Raw genomic sequence first — 25,987 nt, 5'->3', positions numbered from 1 at the left:
CTACTAAAATAAAGCTCTAAAGTGACAGGCATTCTGACGGAAAAAAAACCATCAGATAATATGGAAAACTGACGGAATTTGACGGAAAAGAATTTCTGACGGATTATCCGTCAGTATCCGTCGGATAAAATTGGCGCATGGAATAGTGTCAGTGGCGCTAATACCTTGTCCGATTTCTGACGGAAAATCCGTCAGAAAGTAAGGATTTGTGACGGAATTTCCGTCACATATATTAATAACATAATACGAGGTCACTCACTCATTCTACAATAATCCCTTGGTCTCTCTTTATCCCCCAATCAACCTCAAACCCTAACCCTCAAACCCGATCCTCACTCTCCTTTCCTCCAGTCACCAGGCCATTGCCGATCTTCGCCTCCGCCTACCTTTCCTCCTTCGCCGCCGTCTTATTTTCCTCCTCTGCCGCCTGCCTTTATATGCCACCGGCACCTTTCTTCCTCTTTCCATTCTCTTATTTTTCAAGGTATAATTCCATTCAATTTTTATCATTAATTGTTGTTGTTTAAGGTTTAATTAGTCTTATATTTATAAACTACATTTGTTATGTTCTTATAATGGTAAGTAATTGATTTTTGATGTTAAAATTGAGGATGACATGAGTTAGGGTTTGTAATATTTGGGAATTAGTTTAGTTACTGTATTTGAAATCCCCAAAATTTGTCCATCCCCAAATTAAGATATTAAATTTTGAGTTTCAGTTGCCCAATTTGAGTTTCCAAGCATTATAATTTGCTTGATTTGATATTTTAAATATCACATTTCTGTGTAGATTCAATAAATGAAAGAATTCAGTCATGTAGATTCGGAAATTTAGGTTTTTTTTTAATTAATTTATTTAATTGCAATAATTTATTCGGTTGTTGCTGTCAATTGTTTGTGATTGAATACGATAAATATTGTATTTTCTTTATATATATATATATGATATGGCGTTTTTTTGCTCTGATTTATTACAACTGAGATCGAGGCATTGGGGATCTTCTATTAGATAATGATTATGAGTATCTATCTTTCCATATTTCTTTTAGGTCTTTTTGTATGGTTATTTTGAACCAGGTAGTAAAATTGCTCCAGTGTGTCATAGTGGTTAATATTTGCAATTAGTGTCAATGGTTCACATGTTTCATGTTGCAGTATGATGCTCTGTTTATGATCATATTCCATTTTTTTGAAAGCTGGAGTATGCCAGTATCAGAACTTGTGTATAGATTTTGAGAAATTACCTCCTATAATAATTGAGAAACCCAATGGATATATGCCAATATTATACACTTGTTTCAGTTGTCTATGCTCTGAAACCCCGTATGAGACAATGAAATAATTGAGAAACTTTTTACACTTGTTTCGAAAAATATTTACATGCTCCTAGATTCATTGAAATGAAACTCCAAAAGTCTGATTGTTGTCAGTTTTTCTTTAAGCTTAAGTTCATTGGATTTATGTGTCATTTTTATTTTTTGTTTTGCTTAATAATAGGCTTTTACCTTGTCTACTGGAAATTTTATCAAAACAAAAAAAATTAGATAGCTAATGATTGAAGTAGAAAACTGGAGGATTGAAATCTTATTTTCATTCATCCCTTGATTTAGTTGAATTGCTTTTTCCAAGTTGAAATGGTCTTGATCATTTATGTTAGGTTTACATTCACAATTTTATGAATATATAAATATAAATTAGAAGTGATTTCAGAGAAGTAGTAATTGGAACTTCAGTTTTATGCTGCACGAGGCTTAAGCTCAAGTTAGAGACTGGTAATTACTGGTTAGGTACTTCAGTACTTTTTTAATAATTGTTGTTGAACATGGTTGTTTGTTATGTAGAACATGGCATGATATATTCCTTGATATTAGATATTGATATAAACCCACCTGGTTGCGGTATCACGGAATGTCATCAATATGTGATTTGCTTGGTTATAACCTCACATGTACGTGGTCTTTTTAACCTTAGCCACCTCTCGATTCCATTAATGAGGTTGACTTTAAGTTAAGAAGTCAAAAGTTGATATTTTACCGATTCAGTCTTAATGTTTTTTCATTTTATGGTTTTCAGGTGAAAGTGTTTGCTCAACCACACACACTACTTGGAGAAATCTGTCAAGACTATATTCGATCATAGTAGAGAAGATCAAAAGGTAGCTATCGCATGTCCCCATCAATGTGCTCTTTTTTATTTTATAGGATTTTTTTCTTGCCATCATATTTTATTTTAGTATGCCAAACAGCATCAGCATCCTCGTCTTACCAGATGAGTTTTGACAAAAAGATATTAGTTTACTGCCAGCAACTCGTATACCAATGCTTATTGGTTTACTGTCTCAGGTTTACCTCCTCTTCAAGAAAAGTTGGTCTTGGCCGATGTTATGGGTTGAAGACTATACAAATTTCCGGGTTCAACTTTGATCTTTTGGATACTTGTTTGTAATTGATTATAGATTTTGGAGTATTGATTTTTATATCAAGATTGTAATGGTGAAATTGTATTAAGATATTTATTGTTTTAATTGAGGCCTCTTAAATCGAAAAATGCCTCAAATAGTTTTTTTTAATTACAAAATCAAGGATTCGGACGGATTATTCATCAGAAAAGTCAACAAAAGTCAACTTTTCTGACGGAATTTCCGTCAGAAAGTCAACGTATCTTTGACTTTTCTGACGGAAATTCCGTCAGAAAAGTTGACTTTTGTTGACTTTTCTGACGGAAATGCCGTCAGAAAAGTCAACTAAAGTCAACTTTTGATGGATTAGACGTCAGTATTCCGTCAGAAATGCGTTTTCCTAACGGAATTTCCGTCAGGATTGCGTTTTTCGTGACGAATCGTAGTGACGCGCTTTCCTGAAGGAATATCCGTCAGGAAACCGCATTTCTGACGGATAAGAGCTATTACTGACGGTCCGTCGGTTTTCCGCATTTATTTTGTACTGACTTGACCATTCAAGTATTCCGGGAATGTTTAACAAGGAAGTTTTGAGAAGTTTGTTTTTTTGTGTTTGACTCGTTGGAGTCGGGATTTGAATTTTTTAGTCGGTTTTTGGTCCGGTGTCGGTTTTGACTCTAGTTAGTGTCATTGCAACCCCGTTGTCGTGCATTAAACACTCCAGGTACTTTTGAAATGTTTTGTTTTCGAAATCGTTTTGAGTTTTTCGACGTATAGTTATACAAAATTATCGATTAAACGATGCGATTTCTAAGCATGTTGTAGTCCGATAATCATCGGGTGTTTGTTGGAGACTCGACAGATACTGGGTATCTATAGAGCCCCCACTTTGACTGAGGCTTGGATAGGGCGAAAGTCAAAGTATAGCCCACAGGTCAATCGAAGATTACAACCTAGAGACTGAAGCGACATCGAGGCGGCTCGAAAGGGTTCGGGCCAAAGACCTGCCGTCAGGGAACGGCGATGCCAAGGCAACTTGGGGATAACAGTCAAGGACCTGTCGTCGAGGATATTTTAGAGTCTGTCGATTGTCCATGTGGGTCGTTTTAAGTCCGTTAGACTACGTACGAAGGCTCGCCAGCCATAAGAAGAAGTCATACCTGAGGCATCTTCGGGATATGTCCTTGAGTTGTTTCTTGTTTGCAGGCGAAGGCTCGCCAGCCTTGTTGCGGATATGATGGGGCTCGCCAGCCGCATTGAGGTTACGTTGCGAGGCTCGCCAGCCATGTCGAATGTGATGCATTTTGAGGCTCGCCAGCCATGTTGCATGTGCGTTGTGAGGCTCGCCAACCATGTCGAATGTGGTGCGTTTTGAGGCTCGTCATCCATGTTGAATGTGCTTTATGAGGCTCGCCAGCCATGTTGAAGATTGAATGACCGACTGCGGGAAATAGCCGTGTTGGACGGGTCTATGTTGAGAGGTCGTTTCAGTTTAGCGGGCTCCGTGGGGAGGTCTCTCCTATCCTGCTGGGCAATTTAGGTGTTTATAGTGGATGTTTGTGGTGCCGAAAAGGGATAGACCTGTGAGCCTGGCTCCCGTGGTTGGCGGTGATTTTGAATTTTGAAGATAGGTAACGACTTTTATTGCTGTTTGTTTAAATCTGTCGTAATAGCGAATGTGAATTCCGCCATCCAATGTTTGTTAAAGGAGATAACGGTCTTAGTCTCCTCTTCTCGTGATTTGAAATTTGTGAGTAGTGAATTTGAATTTCACCGTCTTGTTTGACGGTGTGGCGGTTTTTAATGCCGTTGTTTTGAATTTTGAAATTTGTGGAAATAGCGAATTTTGAATTTTCACTACTTCATTTTTTTATGATTTGAGAATGACGGTTTTTAATGCCGTCGTTGAAAATTGTGAAAATAGCGAATTTGAATTTCACTGTTTTGTTTTTGTATTTGAAAAATGGCGGTTTTTAATTCTGTCATTGAAAATTTGTGAAAATAGCAAATTTGAATTTCACTATTTTGTTTTTGTGTTTGAAAAATGGCGGTTTTTAATTCCGTCATTGAAAATTTGTGAGAAATAGCGAGTTTGAATTTCACTATTTTGTTTTTGTATTTGAAAAATGACGGTTTTTAATTCCGGCGTTGAAAATTTGTGAAAATAGGGCCAAAGCCCAAAGCTTCGCTGAAAGGGCAGGGAACACCTCAAAGTGGCGCGAGCTTTCCTGCGAGGGAACGAGCTGTTGGAGTGTAACACCCCGGTTTATAAAAGAAGTCCTCGTCAAGACATTCCCTAATAAAACGGACTGTTACCATCTCGGTTTCCCGAGGTAGTGAATAACAAATTAAACTCCAAGGCAATTTATATAATATTTTAACTTAATTATTACAAATCCTCTTTTCAACTCAAATTACAAGAATTGACATAAATAAAAGTGAAAGTCTTCTAGATGATGATCTAGCTACTAAGTCGTCTGATCCAATGTCTCACGCCCATCCAGCTCCCGTCCTATCTCTTAAACCTGTCAAGACTGCTCGCCAATATTTGGGTCGTCACAGGTGTTCACGAATACACAGGGTCAACCGCGAGGTTGAGTAGGGAAAACAATAAAACAATAAATATGATATGCATGATACTCCGCCACCTCCATCTCCATCACAACTCAATCACACACAAACCCGAACGCCTTGACCATACCGATCCCCCTAGACTATCAATCGACCGTCGTCGATATACCACTCAACAATGAGGTTATCCGGGCGTGTCTGCAGAACCCGCCTGGGCCTTATCACAACATCACATCGTATCACAATCTCATCACCACCACACCATCCTCCAACTCCAATGCATATGAAATGCTCAAAAGAAAGTGATGCAATATATATATATATAAATCAATGAACTGATAAATCATAAAATCATGCCAGTTACCCGATGTTGTGATATCATGCTCAATACGATCAAATCAGTCAATCACCTTTCCGAATATAAATGATAATGTAAAGCAACAACCAGGAATCAAGTCAACACAATTCAACAATGACGATAATAGGACAAGTGTATCTCCCTACCTCATAGTGCCAGCAAATCCAATTAAGCAGTTAAGAAGTCCAGAAATAAAGCAATGAATTTGATTATCGATCCTTCGCGAATTCGTCACCTAAAACAGTTATAATAATTATAATTACTAACTACTAAATATAGTAATTCCCAAAATAGAAGCTTTCCCGTAATACATTCCCGACACCCACTTATGCCCAACTGGTAACTAAAATAACCCGATTAGTCATTTGACCCAACTTCTCAAAATAGAAAGTTATTAAAGTAGAATTTCTTAGAATGGAAACTTTCCCGATATAGTAGCCTTTTCATTTTAACAAACCCGTCTCAAAATCCCGCTTCTAGTTAATTAATTATTATTTTATTTTAATTAACTCGGAACTTAAACCAACACGATTATTTAAACGAATTATACGATTTATAAATACCCGAATAAATCCTTAAACAACTCAAACAATCCCGACTCAAAACCCGTCTTTAAATATTTTAATACACTCGGGAATTAATTAAATAATTAATTTAATGAATTAAACGATTTAAGACAAATCCCGAATCAAACATAAAATAATTCAACAACCCGATTTAAACTCGTCTTTAATTATTTAAATAACTCGGGATTAGATTAATTAATTAAGCATACGACCCATTACGAAATATAATGATTAAATTATGAAAACCCGTCTTTAAATAACTCGGAAGTTCATTTAACTACTAAACACGATAATTTAAATAATAAACAAAACGAAACACACCCGACTACACACACGTACATTCACTCTCACCCAAACTCACCACACATCCTCAACCACCGCGTCCACCACCACCGTGCTACCCACTTCAACCCCACCACGCAACCAACCCCACCCTGGTCGATCGCCGCCCGGCGAGTCGAACCAGGGCTGCCAACCTGGCGAGATCACCACCACGCATCACCAACACCTCTCGTTCTCAACCTGACCACCACCGCAAAGCAATTACTATTCCCCGCCCAAACCACCACCATTATTCTCGCCGCCAACCCACGAACCCAGCCACCGTGGCACCACCACTTCGACCTCCCCCGAGTCCATGGTGGTGCCACCCCAAACCTAGTCGTCTAAAACTCGCCCGAAAATCACCGCACAACCCGTTTCTACCACCTCTCCGCCCCTTTACCGTCAATATCACCACCCAAAACCACCTCGAAACCACCACTACACTCGACCCTTACCACACTACTCCCTCACCTTACTAACAGCCACCATCAACACCTCCTTAAGCCTCGAAAACAACACCTAAAACTGACAGAAAAGTGAAAACAGAGGAGCTAAGGTTGAGTCTTACCTTTTTTCAGCCGCTACAACCACCACCAGAGCCACCCACGGCCGTCGAATACCGCTCATATCTCTCCCCCGCGCACGTACATCAACCCACTCACTCTCTCACTCTCTTTATGCACAAGGATGATGATGGGTGTTGGTGAAAAGGAAGGGACAAGGCATGGGAAGGATAGGTGTAAAGAAATAAAAAAGTAGCATGCTTGTGTGTTTGTTTACGTAAAAAAAAGAGTAAAGGAATTAAAGGAAGTTGTAGTAATCATGCCATACTAATATTAGAATAATAATAATATATAATAATAATAATAATATTTATAATAAAGATATTTTATTAAAAGTCGAATTCCATATAAAACCGTCACAATTAACTTATATCGATACAACGTGGTTAAATAAAATAATTTACGTAATTATCGACTCAGCAATTATCCCGCCTTAATTAGTAATATAAAATGTATAATAATTAATTTATAATAATATCCGTTTAATTATATCCGTTTAATTCAATAATATCCGTTTGATTCAATAATATACGTTTAATTCAATAATATACGTTTAATTTATTATATAAAAATACGGGGTATTACAGTCTTCCTCCCTTAAAATGAACTTCGTCCCGAAGTTCGCTCCCATACTCAACAACAGAAAGGTATTATATATTGTACTTACGGATGTCACGAAATTTTAACACGGTTAACACACTTTTGACTCATCAATTAAACGTAACAAATACGGAATGTTACATTCTGCCCTCCTAAAAATAAACTTCGTCCCGAAGTTTAACTCATCATTTTCTTAATCCAATTAACTACAACGAATACTACCTGCGAACACAAATGTATAACACTATATAATTATATGAGAACACCATCATCTTTCCATCTCAATTCCGATCTCAAACTCAAGTAACTCGATAACCATGGTCGCACTGGACCGCCAACGTAACTCGGCACAAAGGCCCCACAATTCAAACTCAATACCAGTAGTTTAATCACACTCTCCTTTTGCACATCAACCAACTAACAGAAGTAGGAACAAATCATATAGAACTCCTTTGTATAGGTACCCTCACAACGAAACATCAACTTGGTCAAAACTACAATCTACAAACGAGTGCAAATTAAGCGTTAAGATTTTACAATCCTCCCCAACTAAAAACATGGTTACGTCCTCGTAACCTTCATTATTATAACCAAAGTTCTCAACTACTGCCAACCACTGAAAGAGGCTACCGTTTCCAGTACAATTCATTAGTAATTATTCATTTCACTAATTATCGTAATCTTATACCTTAGAAATAAAGGGAATCAATCAACCTTAGAAAAGAATTAGGGTCAACACTTGATAAATCGATTTATGAAAATTTATACCTTAATAGGTCCAGTCTGTCTTTCTTTTACTTAGTTGTACAGATTTAGGTCAAGACACAGAATCACCAATCAAATGAAAACACCCAGTTTCGACATTCGTAACTAACCACAACCCACCAATTCGCTACATGAATGAACAACATGACTAAATTAATCCACTACTTGTGACTCCGTTCTAGTTTCTTTCCCCAGACTTGCAATTATCATGAACCATACAATCAGACACTGGCTGGAAATCTCATTCCGACTTTATACTCACACGACAAAATTTAGCTTCATTATCAAAACTTTTACCTTCCTACTGGACGGTGAATAAAGTTCTTAACATAATTCTTATAACATATTTCACCCCTTGATTAGAAATCAATTTAAGCTTATTCAATTTTACTCATACTATCATGCCAACAATGTTATCAACTTAGTTTTAATTTTATCACTTGTTAAGATACATAACTACTGAACATGCGTGCTACTGTCGTCATATAAAACATTATAAATTCACATTACTAAGGCTCATGAATTACTCAAACAATTATCTGAAAACTCAACCTAGAACACACATTTTACATGTTTTGATTTACGTTGTACCTTCTAAAAATCACGAATAAATAACTGTTCGATTAAAACTTGATTCATATTACTTTTATAAAACACGATGAGTTCAAAACACAGGGAAAAAGAATTAGGTTTAAAGCACAAGAATTCCATTTTTAAAGAATTTTACAACTCAGTTGGTCCAAACAAACATGTGACAACAATTGGTCCAAAACTTGGGTCAGTTTAAAAAAAAAACTCATTATTTAATATTGAAACATCAAGATTTTTCGTGGATTATTAATTTGAAAACATATGCGACTCTTTTGATCGATGGAGTTGGAATTATGCGAAAATTATTAATACACTTTAAGTGAGGATTTTTACAAAATTGTTGGTCAAAACTCCACTGCACAGGAACTTCCTAACCACAGCTCACTAAAGTATTTATTACTCCTGATCCGTTTATCATATAAGCATGAAACCAACACCAAATGGACACTAACTCACGAGGCTACCTCTCATAAAAATTTTATCCTTAGGCAATGAACAGAAAAGAAATGGCAGTAAGGTCAATTTAAAGAGTAACATCAACCAAAACAGTTCCTTCACTAAGTCTTTCATTTTCTATGTTTCAAACTCTTACAACTATACTATCGATACTAACCCATACCAACTCAAATCTCACATTGTACTTACGTAAACATCTATCCCATAGAATCCCTTCGCATCTCGATCTACTCCGTACATCTAATTCACGATGGCTATGCCTATAAGCATGTAATTCGGTAGTGTTTCTAATTACTTATCACAATACTATACTAGCATGGCTTCGGGATCACATAACCGCATATTACTTAGTCATAGTAGTACTATCAACACATCATTCATACAAATTACTTACCGTAGCATTGTCCTGCAATAATCAATATATCAATCAATTGATACTTAGGCAACGATATATGAATTTCTTGTTCAACCTCAAGCAACTTTTCTACCCTTTCTCTCGTATACACTCATGGTTTCCGGTTCAACTGAGAGGACCACTGGTTCGGTGTGAGGGGGCCCCTAACTCATACCTTACCGTAGTGTGCTCCTAATGAGTTCTATCCCGTGTTCATTTTATTTAGACTCTTCCTATGTTCATTGGGCTCATTGGTTTAGGCTCGAGGATCGTTCGCTCTCGATACCACTTTGTAACACCCCGGTTTATAAAAGAAGTCCTCGTCAAGACATTCCCTAATAAAACGGACTGTTACCATCTCGGTTTCCCGAGGTAGTGAATAACAAATTAAACTCCAAGGCAATTTATATAATATTTTAACTTAATTATTACAAATCCTCTTTTCAACTCAAATTACAAGAATTGACATAAATAAAAGTGAAAGTCTTCTAGATGATGATCTAGCTACTAAGTCGTCTGATCCAATGTCTCACGCCCATCCAGCTCCCGTCCTATCTCTTAAACTGTCAAGACCGCCGCCAATATTTGGGTCGTCACAGGTGTTCACGAATACACAGGGTCAACCGCGAGGTTGAGTAGGGAAAACAATAAAACAATAAATATGATATGCATGATACTCCGCCACCTCCATCTCCATCACAACTCAATCACACACAAACCCGGAACGCCCAGCCATACCGATCCCCGGCAGACTATCAATCGACCGTCGTCGATATACCACTCAACAATTTGAGGTTATCCGGCGAGTCTGCAGAACCCGCTGGGCCTTATCACAACATCACATCGTATCACAATCTCATCACCACCACACCATCCTCCAACTCCAATGCATATGAAATGCTCAAAAGAAAGTGATGCAATATATATATATATAAATCAATGAACTGATAAATCATAAAATCATGCCAGTTACCCGATGTTGTGATATCATGCTCAATACGATCAAATCAGTCAATCACCTTTCCGAATATAAATGATAATGTAAAGCAACAACCAGGAATCAAGTCAACACAATTCAACAATGACGATAATAGGACAAGTGTATCTCCCTACCTCATAGTGCCAGCAAATCCAATTAAGCAGTTAAGAAGTCCAGAAATAAAGCAATGAATTTGATTATCGATCCTTCGCGAATTCGTCACCTAAAACAGTTATAATAATTATAATTACTAACTACTAAATATAGTAATTCCCAAAATAGAAGCTTTCCCGTAATACATTCCCGACACCCACTTATGCCCAACTGGTAACTAAAATAACCCGATTAGTCATTTGACCCAACTTCTCAAAATAGAAAGTTATTAAAGTAGAATTTCTTAGAATGGAAACTTTCCCGATATAGTAGCCTTTTCATTTTAACAAACCCGTCTCAAAATCCCGCTTCTAGTTAATTAATTATTATTTTATTTTAATTAACTCGGAACTTAAACCAACACGATTATTTAAACGAATTATACGATTTATAAATACCCGAATAAATCCTTAAACAACTCAAACAATCCCGACTCAAAACCCGTCTTTAAATATTTTAATACACTCGGGAATTAATTAAATAATTAATTTAATGAATTAAACGATTTAAGACAAATCCCGAATCAAACATAAAATAATTCAACAACCCGATTTAAACTCGTCTTTAATTATTTAAATAACTCGGGATTAGATTAATTAATTAAGCATACGACCCATTACGAAATATAATGATTAAATTATGAAAACCCGTCTTTAAATAACTCGGAAGTTCATTTAACTACTAAACACGATAATTTAAATAATAAACAAAACGAAACACACCCGACTACACACACGTACATTCACTCTCACCCAAACTCACCACACATCCCTGAACCACCGCGTCCACCACCAGCCGTGCTACCCACTTCAACCCCACCACCGGCAACCAACCCCACCCTGGTCGACTGCCGCCGGCGAGTCGAACCAGGGCTGCCAACCTGGCCAGATCACCACCACGCATCACCAACACCTCTCGTTCTCAACCTGACCACCACCGCAGCAATTACTATTCCCTGCCCAAACCACCACCATTATTCTCGCCGCCAACCCACGAACCCAGCCACCGTGGCACCACCACTTCGACCTCCCCCGAGTCCATGGTGGTGCCACCCCAAACCTAGTCGTCTAAAACTCGCCTGAAAATCACTGCACAACCCGTTTCTACCACCTCTGTCGCTGCCCCCTTTTACCGTCAATATCACCACCCAAAACCACCTCAGAAACCACCACTACACTCGACCCTTACCACACTACTCCCTCACCTTACTAACAGCCACCATCAACACCTCCTTAAGCCTCGAAAACAACACCTAAAACTGACAGAAAAGTGAAAACAGAGGAGCTAAGGTTGAGTCTTACCTTTTTTCAGCCGCTACAACCACCACCAGAGCCACCCACGGCCGTCGAATACCGCTCATATCTCTCCCCTGCTGCACGTACATCAACCCAGCTCACTCTCTCACTCTCTTTATGCACAAGGATGATGATGGGTGTTGGTGAAAAGGAAGGGACAAGGCATGGGAAGGATAGGTGTAAAGAAATAAAAAAGTAGCATGCTTGTGTGTTTGTTTACGTAAAAAAAAGAGTAAAGGAATTAAAGGAAGTTGTAGTAATCATGCCATACTAATATTAGAATAATAATAATATATAATAATAATAATAATATTTATAATAAAGATATTTTATTAAAAGTCGAATTCCATATAAAACCGTCACAATTAACTTATATCGATACAACGTGGTTAAATAAAATAATTTACGTAATTATCGACTCAGCAATTATCCCGCCTTAATTAGTAATATAAAATGTATAATAATTAATTTATAATAATATCCGTTTAATTATATCCGTTTAATTCAATAATATCCGTTTGATTCAATAATATACGTTTAATTCAATAATATACGTTTGAATTTCACTGTTTTGTTTTTGTATTTGAAAAATGGCGGTTTTTAATTCTGTCATTGAAAATTTGTGAAAATAGCAAATTTGAATTTCACTATTTTGTTTTTGTGTTTGAAAAATGGCGGTTTTTAATTCCGTCATTGAAAATTTGTGAGAAATAGCGAGTTTGAATTTCACTATTTTGTTTTTGTATTTGAAAAATGACGGTTTTTAATTCCGGCGTTGAAAATTTGTGAAAATAGGGCCAAAGCCCAAAGCTTCGCTGAAAGGGCAGGGAACACCTCAAAGTGGCGCGAGCTTTCCTGCGAGGGAACGAGCTGTTGGAGTGTCCCCGACAATAATGCGATCACATTGTTGATCATATTGAGATCACATGTTTAAATCTCATATTAAGAATACATGAGAGAAAGTAATACTTCTTAGTCAACTGGTCCACACATATCGGTAATGATTGGGTGAGTAGAGTTTGACATTACTGTCGTACGACGATGGTGACCAGTTGATCCCCTAAGGTCATACCTATAGGAGTATAGGGTAATGCTCTTAATTGATTATTTAATTAATCGTATGACGATACGTGTTAATTAAATTCCTTAAAATTGACGAGTGATTTTGTGAGTAAAATTATGTGTCTTATTGTAATTTGATTAAATAAGTTCGGTCTAAGTAATCGAATTGTTTTATTACTTAGATTAATTTATTGTTTATGAAACAATTAAAAATAGGATGAAGAATTTATTATAAATACAAGTTGTTGTAGTTTATAATTATATGACCCATTTTGGCACAAGTAATTATGAATTACTAATTATTTTTATATGTGACATATTTAATTATATGATGATTTTTAATATGTTAAAAATACATTATAATGTGACATGTCAAGTAACATGTCACATATGTCACAATTGACAAATGACAAAAATAAAATGGACCTCCCTTTTATGGGTAATAGCCGGTTTTATGGAGGGAGTATTAGGTTTGTGTTGTCTAATTTATTTATTCCAAAGAAACACAATGATGACCTATTTCATAGCCATGCAAACCTATTATTCTTGGGAAGAAAACAAGCTCATGCATTGGCTCCTCTCCTCCCATGCTACCCGGTTTCCCAAAGAGAAAAAGAAGAGTTTTTCTCTTATATGTTTCATTCTATAAGTTGTAAAAATATACATGTTATATTTTTACTAGTGGTTCCTTTTACTCTACATTTTGAGAGAACAAGGAGAGCTCATAAAATCCTCCCTCTTGACCGAAATATTCAAGAGCATAATACAATTATTTTGTGTCCATTTTTAAGGTAGTTTTTATTAATACTAGTGTAACACCCCACGGTAATTGAAGAGGTCCAGTGATAGGCTTAAATGACTAGTGCTTAAAGGGATTAGAACTACTACTCATATAAACAAAGTGCACTTTCTTTTATGGTCATCCTCATGAAAGAACTCCAAAGTTAAGCGTGCTTGTTTGGGAGTAGTCTTAGGATGGGTGACCTCCCGGGAAGGTTTCAGGGATGCGCATGAATGAGGACAAAATGCGCTATAAAGGACCCGTGTTGATCTGTGGGCCATGTACACAGCCTGGTGAGCTATCATAAGTAACCGCTCCCGACCCGGTTTGGGCCGGGGTGTTACAACTAGTCTCATATTAATTTAAACTATTAAGAGTATCATCTTGGTACAATCCTTGGGGAGAGATTCTATACTTGAATCTTGTTCATCCATAAGGAAAGCTCAAGAATTAGCTAAGGTAGGTGACCTTACTAGTGCCCATATTGCCGAAACATCGAATGTAAGGAACCGTTTTTCTTTACTCTTGTAATTGTTTTGCATGCATAAGATCTTGAATTAATTTTATGACTAAATTAATTATTCACATATTCAATATGTAAACAAATGAGATTAATGAATCCCAACAAGTGGTATCAGAGCACATTGTTGTTGCATGCATAATCGGGATAGTTTTTCCGAGTTAATTAGTTAATAAATAAAACTTGTTATTTGGGATTTATGAAGATAAATCACGAAATAATTTTGCATGTTAAAAGTTTCTGCTCCTAAATGGATTTTAGGTCATATAAGATGATTTATGGATTTTATTGTTCATTATATGTATTATTGGCATTAAAATGTGATTTTTATGAGAAAAATGTCAATTTTGGACGAAAAAATAGTTAAACTTCGAATTTTTCAGTGATTTTTGGATATGTTATCATATACATATTTTACAGATTGCATGTTAAATTTCGTAAAAAACTAAGTTATTTAGCATAAGATATGGATTTTATAAATCAAAACCGAATTTAAAGGGTTTATTAGGTTAATATGAGTTAAATTTCGAATCTGGCCATGAAAATTTTATATGTTGTCACATGCATTTTTACTCAGTGTTTGTAAAAAATTTATATGGATTGAACTCCTTTTGCATGATTTATGAATTCAAAAATTCGATAAATAGTGGCTTTAATTTAGTATATAATGCTAAAACATATTTCATGACTAAAGAAAAACGTTATATGTTGCATTTTATCCCATATTTCAGATCTAAAAGTGAAAAGTTGATTAAAATTAATTTTCTCATATTTTAATGGTCATATTTGAAAAAACCGATAAACCGCAACATAGTTTTTCTCGAAAATTTTCGAAATTTTTAACTTATGTTCTGAAAATTATGAATGTCATGGAATTTTTCCCGAATATTCAAGAGTTTAAATTTCAAAATTTGAAATTATTTGAAATTATTTTAATTTAATTTGGAGTTTTTATATATATTTTGAGTCCAAATGAACAATATTAGAAATTCAAGTTGAATTATTGTCGAAATTTTTGTGAAGACTAAATTTTGAGTCCTAAAAGTTTAGGGTAATTAACTTGAACATAAATGTGATTTATGAAATGTTTCATGATTTTAATAGTTAATAAGCATTCAAATCCATAAAAACCGATAAAATATAGGATATTGGCTCTTAAAAGGCGATTTGGCATAAAATTAAGCATGTTCATACATATTATAATGCTGCATTTTATTTATGATTGTCATAATTTTGATTTATATAATTTTTGAATTATATAATTTTACTTAGTATGGCCTTACTTTTTAATTCGTATTACCCGAAATGCATGGAAATATCGATTCGGTTGTAATTATTGTGATCTCGTATCACCGTTTTGTAATTTAATAGATTTAAATTTTATTACAAATGTATAATAGGAACTTATGTAATTTTAATTATTACTTGTAATTCCGGAGATCCTTGAAGACGGTGCCATTAGGAAAGGCGTTCCGACAAGACGATGTTGCCTTAGAATGCGTGTCATGTGAAGTTCACATCTTCACTATGTAAACAAATGAGATTAATGAATCCCAACACGAGCTCCCCTTTTTCTGTAAAAAGACGCGAGAAGCCTAAGCTTCTCATTTCCTTCATCTTCTTCTCTAAAACCACGACATTTCCACAAAATCGCCATTTTTGGGTCGCGTTTCTTACTTGCTTTCGTGCTACAAACATCATGTCATCTCAAGGTATGTTAATCCTCTTGAATCCATTTGAATTTGTTTGTCTTTTTGTTGATTGCATTAGGGCGAAACCCTAACCCTTCGAAAAATTGATTTGGGCGTTTTGTTTTAGCCCATTTTTGGGTGAAATTGATGATTGCATTAGGTTAGAAACCTGTTTAGGTGTGTAGGGGTGCTTTTAGTTTGCATTTTGGTCCCCGTTCCCGCTCCCTAGGCTTAAAAAATGTGAATAAGACCGAAATTCGTCTTATTTCACAATGTCGTGTTTGTTTCCTTGAGTTGTGTACCCCACTAGGTTGCATTGTAGTCAGGGAAGACAGTCTTTGCTATATTGAACCTTCGTTGGGCATTGTGGGCAAAGTTGAGTTTTTGCCTTTGTGAGACGGTCTTATGCTGCCGAAATAAGCGTCTGTTTAGGCTCGAACTGAGTCGGTTTGTCTTGAAATGGACCTTAACGGTAGTTAAGGTCACTTTGAGACGTGACTAAGTCACGTTGTTTTGTAGTGGTCGTATTTTGAATTTTTGACTTGTTTGTGCTCGAATTGGCGTAAAATTGACTTTTTTGAGCTGTGAAAAATACCCAGTTGTGTCAGGTATTTTTGTTGTTTATATTGCGGCCCTTGTGTGGGCCTCGAGGTGTTGGGTGATTTTTGTGTTTTTGTCGTTGTTTTGACTCGTCTTTTGCTTGAAAAAAAAAGGCGATTCGTTTTTTGTGCGATTTTGTGAAGTGTTTTTGTTGGATGGGTTTGGGCAGGTTTGCCCTTGGTTTGTTTTGCATTTGCAGGTGTTTGTTTATGGATTTTGTCCATTTTATGCCGTCGTAATACCGAAATTTCGGCTGACGTTTATGTTTTGTCCTGATTGCAGGTGAGTGTTCTGGGCACACTGGGTCCGTTGCTAAGGCTTTCGAGGCCTTGTTTGGGACTGGGCAGGTTCGTACTCCGGCAAGCGTGCTCGAGGTGGTGGTAGAGGATGCTTCCGAGGAGGAGCCCACTGAGGAGGCTGTTAGAGCCGAGGGAGCTACGGAGGCTTGTGAGGAGGCCGTTGGTGCTGAGGGAGCCACGGGGGCTCGGGAGGACCCCATTGTTGAGGCTGTTGGTGGTGGGAGGGCTGAGACTGGGTCTAAGGCCGGTACCTCTGGGAGGAGGGTTAGCACTGTGAGGAGGGGTCCTCGGATCCCTAGATGGAGGCTTCAGAACGTCGCGAGGGTCATTGAGAGGCCTCCGTCCCGTGGAGTCTCGCGGGGCAAATAAACGGAGAATGGAGATGGAGGCGGATGACGTCTTCGTCGAGAACTGGGATGCTAGACGGGTTACAGCCCCACGAGGGGTGAACCTGCTGTAGGGTAATATCCGTATAAAACCCTTTCTTTATAAGATTATAACGCAAATTTAATACGCGATTTATAGTCATAAAACGAAAATAACAAGGAAACGATAAAGATTAAGCAATAACCTCCGGTCCTAGTGCAATTCGGCAATGAGAGATCAAAGTAGATCTCCTCCTAATTGTTGCACCCAAGATTGTCCGAGAAATGCCCTCGTGCTAGAATGAATCCTCTAATTGCCTTGCAATATTGAGAGGATTGTTTTGTGAGTTTTTGCTTAGATGAGAGATCTAGGTTTTCAGAGAAAAATGATCTCCAAAAACCCTAATTTTCTAACAAATGAATTAGCCTTCGGTTACAAAAGAGAGAGAGCTCTCTTTTGTCTATACCATTCGGCCAAAACCGAGTCCAAGGAGAGGAGATGGGCTTTTCCATTTCCTCTTCATTTTAACTCGTGGTCCGGTTCGTTAAATTCTAAATGTATATGATGCGGTTTCATTATAAACTGTCATCGGTTATCGGATATTAAAGCATCAACTAATACCACGGATTAGTTGAATCATTAATACATGTCCGACAAAGACAATATTGTATAATTATATTCAATATACATTTAATTAAATATAAAACGCTTATATTCAATTTACGAATTAACTGCTTAATTCGCCTTAGCCATTATTATTTAATCCGTATTAAATAAAATATCTCAACATCACATTTTGACTAATTATTAGTCAAATAACTCAGACTAACTGGTTAGTCAAAATTTGGGATCTACATGACTGTATTTTCATACCGTCACATCTCTCAAACGTATCCTATAGGTGTGACTTTTAGGGACCAGTTGATCACCGCCATCTGTATGACAATAACGTCAAACTTATCTAGCAAGCCAACCGTTATTGATAAACGTGGACCAACTGATTATGATACAAAAGTATACCCTTTGATCCTTTTAGAGATTTAAATGTCCTTGCACTAACTGTAAAGGACACCAGCCCCAACAAGCTCCCACTTGTCCGTACAAGTGTATGTGCAATGACGTTATCCGCACTAACTGGAGGACACAGCTCCAACAAACTCCCACTTGTCCGTACAAGTGTATGTGCGATAACCGATTCTCATATTCATTTAAAATTTCTCCCACTCAATGTAAAACAATTTGCAGATCTGGATCCACAAAGGTCGTATTTTACAATCGATCCGGATCATGAGTGGTTTCCCGACTAGAGAGTAACTTAAGCGATAAAACGAATCCGTATCCGAGCATGGCCATGCATTTCGATTCTGACTCCTCGAGTGGCCCTGAGAAATATCGAGTACCTGATAAAGGCTGAATATTTCCTTCAACTCGAACTCCTTCCGATCTAAGCGCAGCATGAAATGACCCAGAAAAAATCTACTTGGCCCCCTGTTACGGATGACCGTGAGAAAGAAACCAAAGTCACCCAAAATCTGCCTTAGTCTCAAGAGACAGTCGATAGTCAAAAGAATCGACTCTTAGGATCACCATGGAAGTCCTATCCACGACCGGGCACCGAATGTTATAAAACATTTAGGACTCCACGTCGATGTCACAATTGTGTCCTACGAAATATCCGTATAAATCGCCTCTGTGATTGGTCAGTCAACCGGTTGACTTATGGCTCGTTGAACCCACCATCAACCAACGTCACAAAATAATTGCCAGAGTTATCAGCTCATGTGGGCAATTAAGGACTGAAAAATATAATGTTCGTTCAGTTCACTTTGTGGTGTTCAAAAATTGTCGTACAATTCCACATGAAAAAACAAAATATATAAATATCAAAACGATGATGTCGTATAGAGTACAAAAGGGAATGAATCTAATCCATAAAAGAGTACTACAACTTAGGAACACGTTTAATTCCCATGGAATTAATGTGCCCTTCATGCTTATCTTGTCGTAATGCTTTAGTGAGAGGATCTGCTATGTTGTCATCTGTAGCAATCTTTTCTATCACTACTTCCTTTTGCTCCACGTAATCTCGGATTAGATGAGCTTTCCGTTGTACATGTCTAGACTTGTTGCTAGACTTTGGCTCCTTAGCTTGGAAGATGGCACCACTATTGTCGCAATAGATGGTGATCGGGTCATTCGAACTAGGCACTACGGATAGTCCATGTAAGAATTGACGCATCCATATCGCTTCCTTTGTAGCTTCAGACACGGCATAGTACTCGGACTCAGTCGTAGAATCTGCTTTATGTGATTTGTTTCGAACTCTTCCGGATCATAGCGCCATTAAGAGTAAAAACGAATCCGGACCGAGATTTCGAGTCATCACGATCCGTTTGGAAGCTAGCATCTGCACAGGAACCGGTTGCGCATAGCTTTTGAGGGCCTCCATAAGTCAATGCCCAATCTTTAGTCCTCCGTAGGTACTTAAGAATGTTCTTGACCTGACTAATGTGGTTCACCCGGATCTTTGTTGGAATCGACTTGTCATACTCAATGCATATGCCACGTCCGGACGTGTGCATATCATGGCATACATGATTGATCCTATAGCCGAAGCATAGGGAATCCGTGCCATGCGCTCTTTCTCTTCCGGTGTCTCTGGTGCCTGAGACTTGCTCAAATGCACCCCTGGAGCCATAGGAAGAAACCCCTTTTGGAGTTAGTCATCTTTGAATCTCTCTAGGATTTTGTCTATGTAAGACTCGATCGAGAGATAACATCCGTCGTGATCTATCTCGATAGATACGGATGCCTAGAATTCTTTGTGCCTCTCCCAGATCTTTCATCTGGAAATGGTTTTTCAACCATACTTTCACCGAAGTTAAGAGAGGTATGTCATTCCCAATCAGGAGTATGTCATCGACATACAATATTAGGAAGACAATCTTGCTCCCACTCGACTTGATATAAAGACATGGTTCCTCGACCGATCGAGTAAATCCATTTTCTTTAATCACTTGGTCGAAGCGATGATTCCAACTCCTTGATGCTTGCTTAAGTCCATAAATGGAACGCTTAAGCTTGCACTCTTTCTTAGGATGTTCTGGATCGATGAAACCTTCGGGTTGTACCATGTACAACTCTTCCTCCAAAAAGCCGTTTAAGAAGGCGGTTTTCACATCCATTTGCCAAATTTCATAGTCATGAAAAGCGGCAATCGCTAAGATAATCCAAATGGAACGCAAAGATGACTACGGGTGCGAAGATTTCATCGTAGTGCAAACCTGGCACTTGGGTGAAACCTTTAGCAACTAGTCGTGCTTTATAGATATCTTGTTGACCTTCCACGAAATGCTTTATCTTGTAAAGCCATTTGCATTGAAGGGGACGAACCTTAGCGAGTAAGTCAACAAGATCCCATACGTTGTTCTCATACATAGAGTCCATCTCGGATTGCATGGCCTCAAGCCATAGCTTTGAGTCGAAACTAGTCATGGCACCTTTATAGGTTGCGGGTTCACTACTCGTTAAGAGTAGAACGTCATCTATGTCATGTTCCTCGACCATACCAATGTATCTGTCCAGAGGAATAGAGACTCTTCCCGACCTCCTAGGTTCCTCGGGAATGTTAACCGCAGCCGGGATTGAAGGAATAGGTTCCTCCAATAGTTGCTCGGTACTTGGTTTGGAATCTCCGACGTTCGAAGGTTCTATCACTCTTTGCATTCTCGAGAAATTCCTTCTCTAAGAATGTCGCACTAGCCGCAACAAAAACACGTTGTTCGGTTGGCGAATAAAAGTAATGACCAAGCGTTCCTTTAGGATAACCTATAAAGTATGTCTTGACCGCTCGCGGGCCGAGCTTATCCTCGTGTCTCCACTTGACATAAGCCTCACAGCCCCATACCCGTATAAAGGACAAGTTAGGGACCGTTCCCTTCCATAGTTCATATGGAGTCTTGTCACTGACTTTAGACGGACTTGGTTAAGTATTAGAGCAAATGAGAAGAGCATAACCCCATAATGAGTCGCAACACGGTGTGACTCATCATGGATCGAACCATATCAAGTAATGTTCGATTTCTCCGTTCGGACACACCATTCACCGAGGTGTTCCGGTGGAGTTAAGCGTAGGGCAATCCCACAAGTCCTTTAGGTGTTGATCAAACTCGTGAGAAAGATACTCGCCACCACGATCCGAACGTAGTGTTTTAATCTTTCTACCCAATAGGTTCGTACCCTATTCTCGGTATTCTTTGAATTTCTCAAAGGATTCACTTTTGTGTTTCATTAAGTAGACATAGCCATATCTACTTAAATCATCCGTGAAAGTGATGAAATACCTATAGCCTTCTCGTGCGGTGATTGACATAGGGCCACATACATCCGTGTGTATGAGTCCTAATAGGTCAGCAGCGCGCATTCCAACACCTTTGAAGGAAATCCGAGTCATCTTACCGATGAGACATGATTCACACGTGCCAAATGATTGAAAATCAAAGGCCGAGATAGCTCCATTTTTAATGAGTTGTTTTACGCGTTTCTCATTAATGTGTCCCATACGGCATTGCCATAGATACGTTTGATCTTTGTCACCAACCTTTAACTTTTTATTCATTACGTGTAATATTTCGGTGGTCTGATCTAAAACATAAATTCCGTTCATGGAGACTGCCTTGCCATAAATCATATTGTGTAACGAGAAAAAACAACTATTATTCTCTATTACAAATGAAAAACCAAGTTTGTCAAGTGCGTAAACCGAAATAATGTTTTTCGAAAGACTAGGTACATAATAGCGGTCATATAATGACAACTCAAATCCGCTAGGAAGTGGATCACATATGTCCCCTTTGAGATGGCAGCCACTCTTGCTCCATTCCCAACACGCAGTTCCACCTCACCCTTTACGAGGGGTTCGATGTTTCGGAGCCCCTGCACATGATTACACAGATGAGAACCACAACCAGTATCAAGTACCCAAGTTCCGTAACTTGCGTGGTTAATCTCAATCATATGAATAAAAGTAGAAGAGAGAGAAGACATACCAACGGGTTTAACACGACCTGCCTTTAAGTCCTCATGATAAACAGGACATGTACGCCTCCAATGCCCGGTCTTGTGGCAATGATGGCATTCCATGTTTTCATTCTTGCTCTTTGTCGCGCTTGATGAGGTGCTCGACTCACCAGGCCCACTCTTACCTGAACCCGACTTCTTGAACTTCGGTTTACCTCTCGCTAGGTTTGCACGAGCTTTGCCCTTACCTTTCCCCTTGTTTGTCACAACGAGAACATCTTGTTTCAAGCTCCCACTGAACTTCATGTCCTTCTCGGTGCATACGAGAAGGGAGTGCGATTCATGGGGACTTTTCTTCAAATCATTCATATAGTAATTCGCTCTAAATTGTGAAAAACCATCGTGGAGTGAGTGAAGCATGCGGTCGATTACAATGTTCTCGCTGATCTTACAATCAAAGGTCTCGACTTCTCGACATTCTCAATCATGCGAGAATGTGTGGGCTAACCGGTTGGCCCTTCGGAGTCTCGCATCAAAGAAGCGAGTGGTATGCTCATAGGTCACGATTCTCGGTGCTTTCGAGAATTCCTTGGTGAGCGTGGTGAAAATCTTGTTCGCACCATGGGCTATGAAGCGTTTCAGCAAATTGGGTTCCATTGCAAAAATGAGTACGTTTTTAATCGCACCGCTTCCATACGAAATCATTAAACTTGGTGATTTTGACTCTAGCCGTGGGACCTGGGTTTGCCGGGATGGGCTCTAATAAATATTTGAGCTTCCCGTCGGCAGCGGCAGCATTCCGTAATGCCGCCTCCCAGTCCGCGAAGTTTGATCCATCATTCTTGATCGAGTAGACCGATTCATCCGATTCATGAAGATCCGAAGCCAGGACTCACGGTCCAATGTGGCACTTGGCATTGGGTTATCGTAGAACCACCATTTGTTATTAGCGAGTTTAAAAGTTCGTGATCTACACAAAAAAGAAAGAAAAAACAAAAACGAAATAAGCAACTCATCGAGGTGATTTAAGTCTATTTTAAAATTCATTTTAACGTGTAGACTCTCGCACTTGCATAATTGATCTCCCTCAAGAATGATACAAGTGATCCCAAGACTCAATTTACGTAAATTGATAAGCCAACTGTTTAGCTAATTCTTCCGTAAGAACTCTTGGTCGATAGATTTCCGTAAATCCTATCTATAGTCCACCATAGTCACAGGATCGTACGAGTGACCATAGTGTTGAGATAAAATAGGTCAATCGGTTCCAACTTACCCGACGTAGAAGGGGTCATATTATGCCTACCGACGAAGAAGGGACTCATTGGAGTTTGACCTATAAAGACCGTTCTCAATTTTTTGTTTATACGAGGAAGATCCCATCAACTAAATTATAATTCATATTAAGTGAACGAATAACTAGCGTCTGCGTGAATGAATTAATTTGGGTGATGGCTTAAAAATCGTGTGACATGAGAATGTCAAAGAAAACTAACTCGTGACCTCTATATGTGTCAGTTTTCATGCAATAATTAGGTGGTTTGGTTTTTAGGCGGAATATGATGCATATTATCGTTACGAAAAATAAATAAAAGAATGCAATACGTAAATAAAAATTCCTAGTGTGGCCTATCCTAATAAAAAAAACATAAAACAACTTTGGAATCCACCGTTGGACCCGAGAAGCTTGTCTTGATGTTCCATCTTGATCCATGTAGCGGGAGTGAGCATCCGGTCTCCATCTTTGGTCTTCTCAAAAATTACAATTTAAAATTTACAAATATAAACCTATTTACATTCTAAATAAAAACTGTAATTAAAAGAAATAAAAATGGAGATACGAGATCTCAAAATACAACCAAGACCGTGTTCCATCATTACGGTAACACGTTCTACTAAGGCCACACTAAGTTACAACCGTTTGCAAAAATAAATAAATACGTAATTAAAAGCATTCAAATTAAACAAGAACGATGAATAAAATGCATCAACTAAATTTAAATTTATTCGTGACATAATTCCGTAATTATGTTAAATTTATCCAAACCACCAAAGATAATTAAAATTATATGACAAAACCGCTTTAATCAAGTTAATTTTAATCCGAGATAATCCGTTACTATAAATTGTTTTAAAGTAACTTAATTTTACGTGGGTGAACCGTTTCACTATCAAGCGAGAGCATAAATCCGTTTTATGCAAAATTGGCCCGAAAGAAAAAAAAAAAACAAACAAATTTTTTTTTTTTTTCTTTTGTCTTCTTTGTACGTGAAACGATTACCCGAAAGGGAATTTTTTTTTTTTTTTTTTTTTTTTTTTATAAGGCAAAATGCCGAGAGCCTTAAAAGGCCAAAAAAAACAATCGGCTTTAAAACGAGAGCAACAAGAGATCAAAACAAAACGGTTTGATAAAACACAATTGCAATTTTAATCTAATCCGTATAGAAATCAAACTACAATTGTTACATCTTCAACATATTGCAATAATTATCGGTTAAAATTACAACATGTGAAGAACGATTGAAAACAAGAGATCAAACGATCTAACAAAATGTGTGGCACGCAAATCAATGCAAAAACAGAAAACAGGCCGTGACTTGAGGCCACACGGTTTTCAAGAATTTTTCGAGACAAAAATTTGTGCCACACGAAATTTTATGCAATCATTTTGATAGATCTTTAACATATTGCGATGAATATCGATTACAAAACAATATGCAAAGATCAAAATGATAACAAAACAATAGACAACCATCACCGTGTATACAAGACACGGATCCCAAGGCACAAAACACAAAAAAAAAACGCAGCAAAAAAAATAATTGCCGACAAAAAAAAAAATTTGTGCTGTGAGGGTTTTAAACAAAAAAATTACCGATTCAAAATCCGTTTGATGAAAATCACATAGAAAAATTTACGTGGCCTCGCTCTGATACCACTTGTAGGGTAATATCCATATAAAACCCTTTCTTTATAGGATTATAACGCAAATTTAATACGCGATTTATAGTCATAAAACGAAAATAACAAGGAAACGATAAAGATTAAGCAATAACCTCCGGTCCTAGTGCAATTCGGCAATGAGAGATCAAAGTAGATCTCCTCCTAATTGTTGCACCCAAGATTGTCCGAGAAATGCCCTCGTGCTAGAATGAATCCTCTAATTGCCTTGCAATATTGAGAGGATTGTTTTGTGAGTTTTTGCTTAGATGAGAGATCTAGGTTTTCAGAGAAAAATGATCTCCAAAAACCCTAATTTTCTAACAAATGAATTAGCCTTCGGTTACAAAAAAAAAGAGAGAGCTCTCTTTTTTGTCTATACCATTCGGCCAAAACCGAGTCCAAGGAGAGGAGATGGGCTTTTCCATTTCCTCTTCATTTTAACTCGTGGTCCGGTTCGTTAAATTCTAAATGTATATGATGCGGTTTCATTATAAACTGTCATCGGTTATCGGATATTAAAGCATCAACTAATACCACGGATTAGTTGAATCATTAATACATGTCCGACAAAGACAATATTGTATAATTATATTCAATATACATTTAATTAAATATAAAACGCTTATATTCAATTTACGAATTAACTGCTTAATTCGCCTTAGCCATTATTATTTAATCCGTATTAAATAAAAT

The 25,987-nt window shown here is 37.6% G+C and overlaps 2 long non-coding RNA genes across 2 annotated transcripts; one reads left to right on the top strand and one right to left on the bottom strand.

Moving 5' to 3' along the window:
• Nucleotides 1-273: 273 nt before the first annotated feature.
• LOC141626916 (uncharacterized) lies at nt 274-2,566 on the top strand. The gene is made up of 3 exons (XR_012536484.1): nt 274-484; nt 2,074-2,155; nt 2,343-2,566. It is a non-coding gene; the product is annotated as an uncharacterized LOC141626916 (long non-coding RNA).
• A 2,193-nt stretch (nt 2,567-4,759) lies between these two features.
• LOC141627478 (uncharacterized) lies at nt 4,760-6,857 on the bottom strand. Its single transcript, XR_012537035.1, has 3 exons — nt 6,786-6,857; nt 5,474-5,562; nt 4,760-4,932 (listed from the first exon to the last, which is right to left on the bottom strand). It is a non-coding gene; the product is annotated as an uncharacterized LOC141627478 (long non-coding RNA).
• Nucleotides 6,858-25,987: the final 19,130 nt, after the last annotated feature.

The sequence above is a fragment of the Silene latifolia genome, chromosome Y, assembly GCF_048544455.1.
Source record: "Silene latifolia isolate original U9 population chromosome Y, ASM4854445v1, whole genome shotgun sequence".
NCBI classification, from domain to species: domain Eukaryota; kingdom Viridiplantae; phylum Streptophyta; class Magnoliopsida; order Caryophyllales; family Caryophyllaceae; genus Silene; species Silene latifolia.
This window is presented reverse-complemented; position numbering and strand designations above follow the sequence as displayed.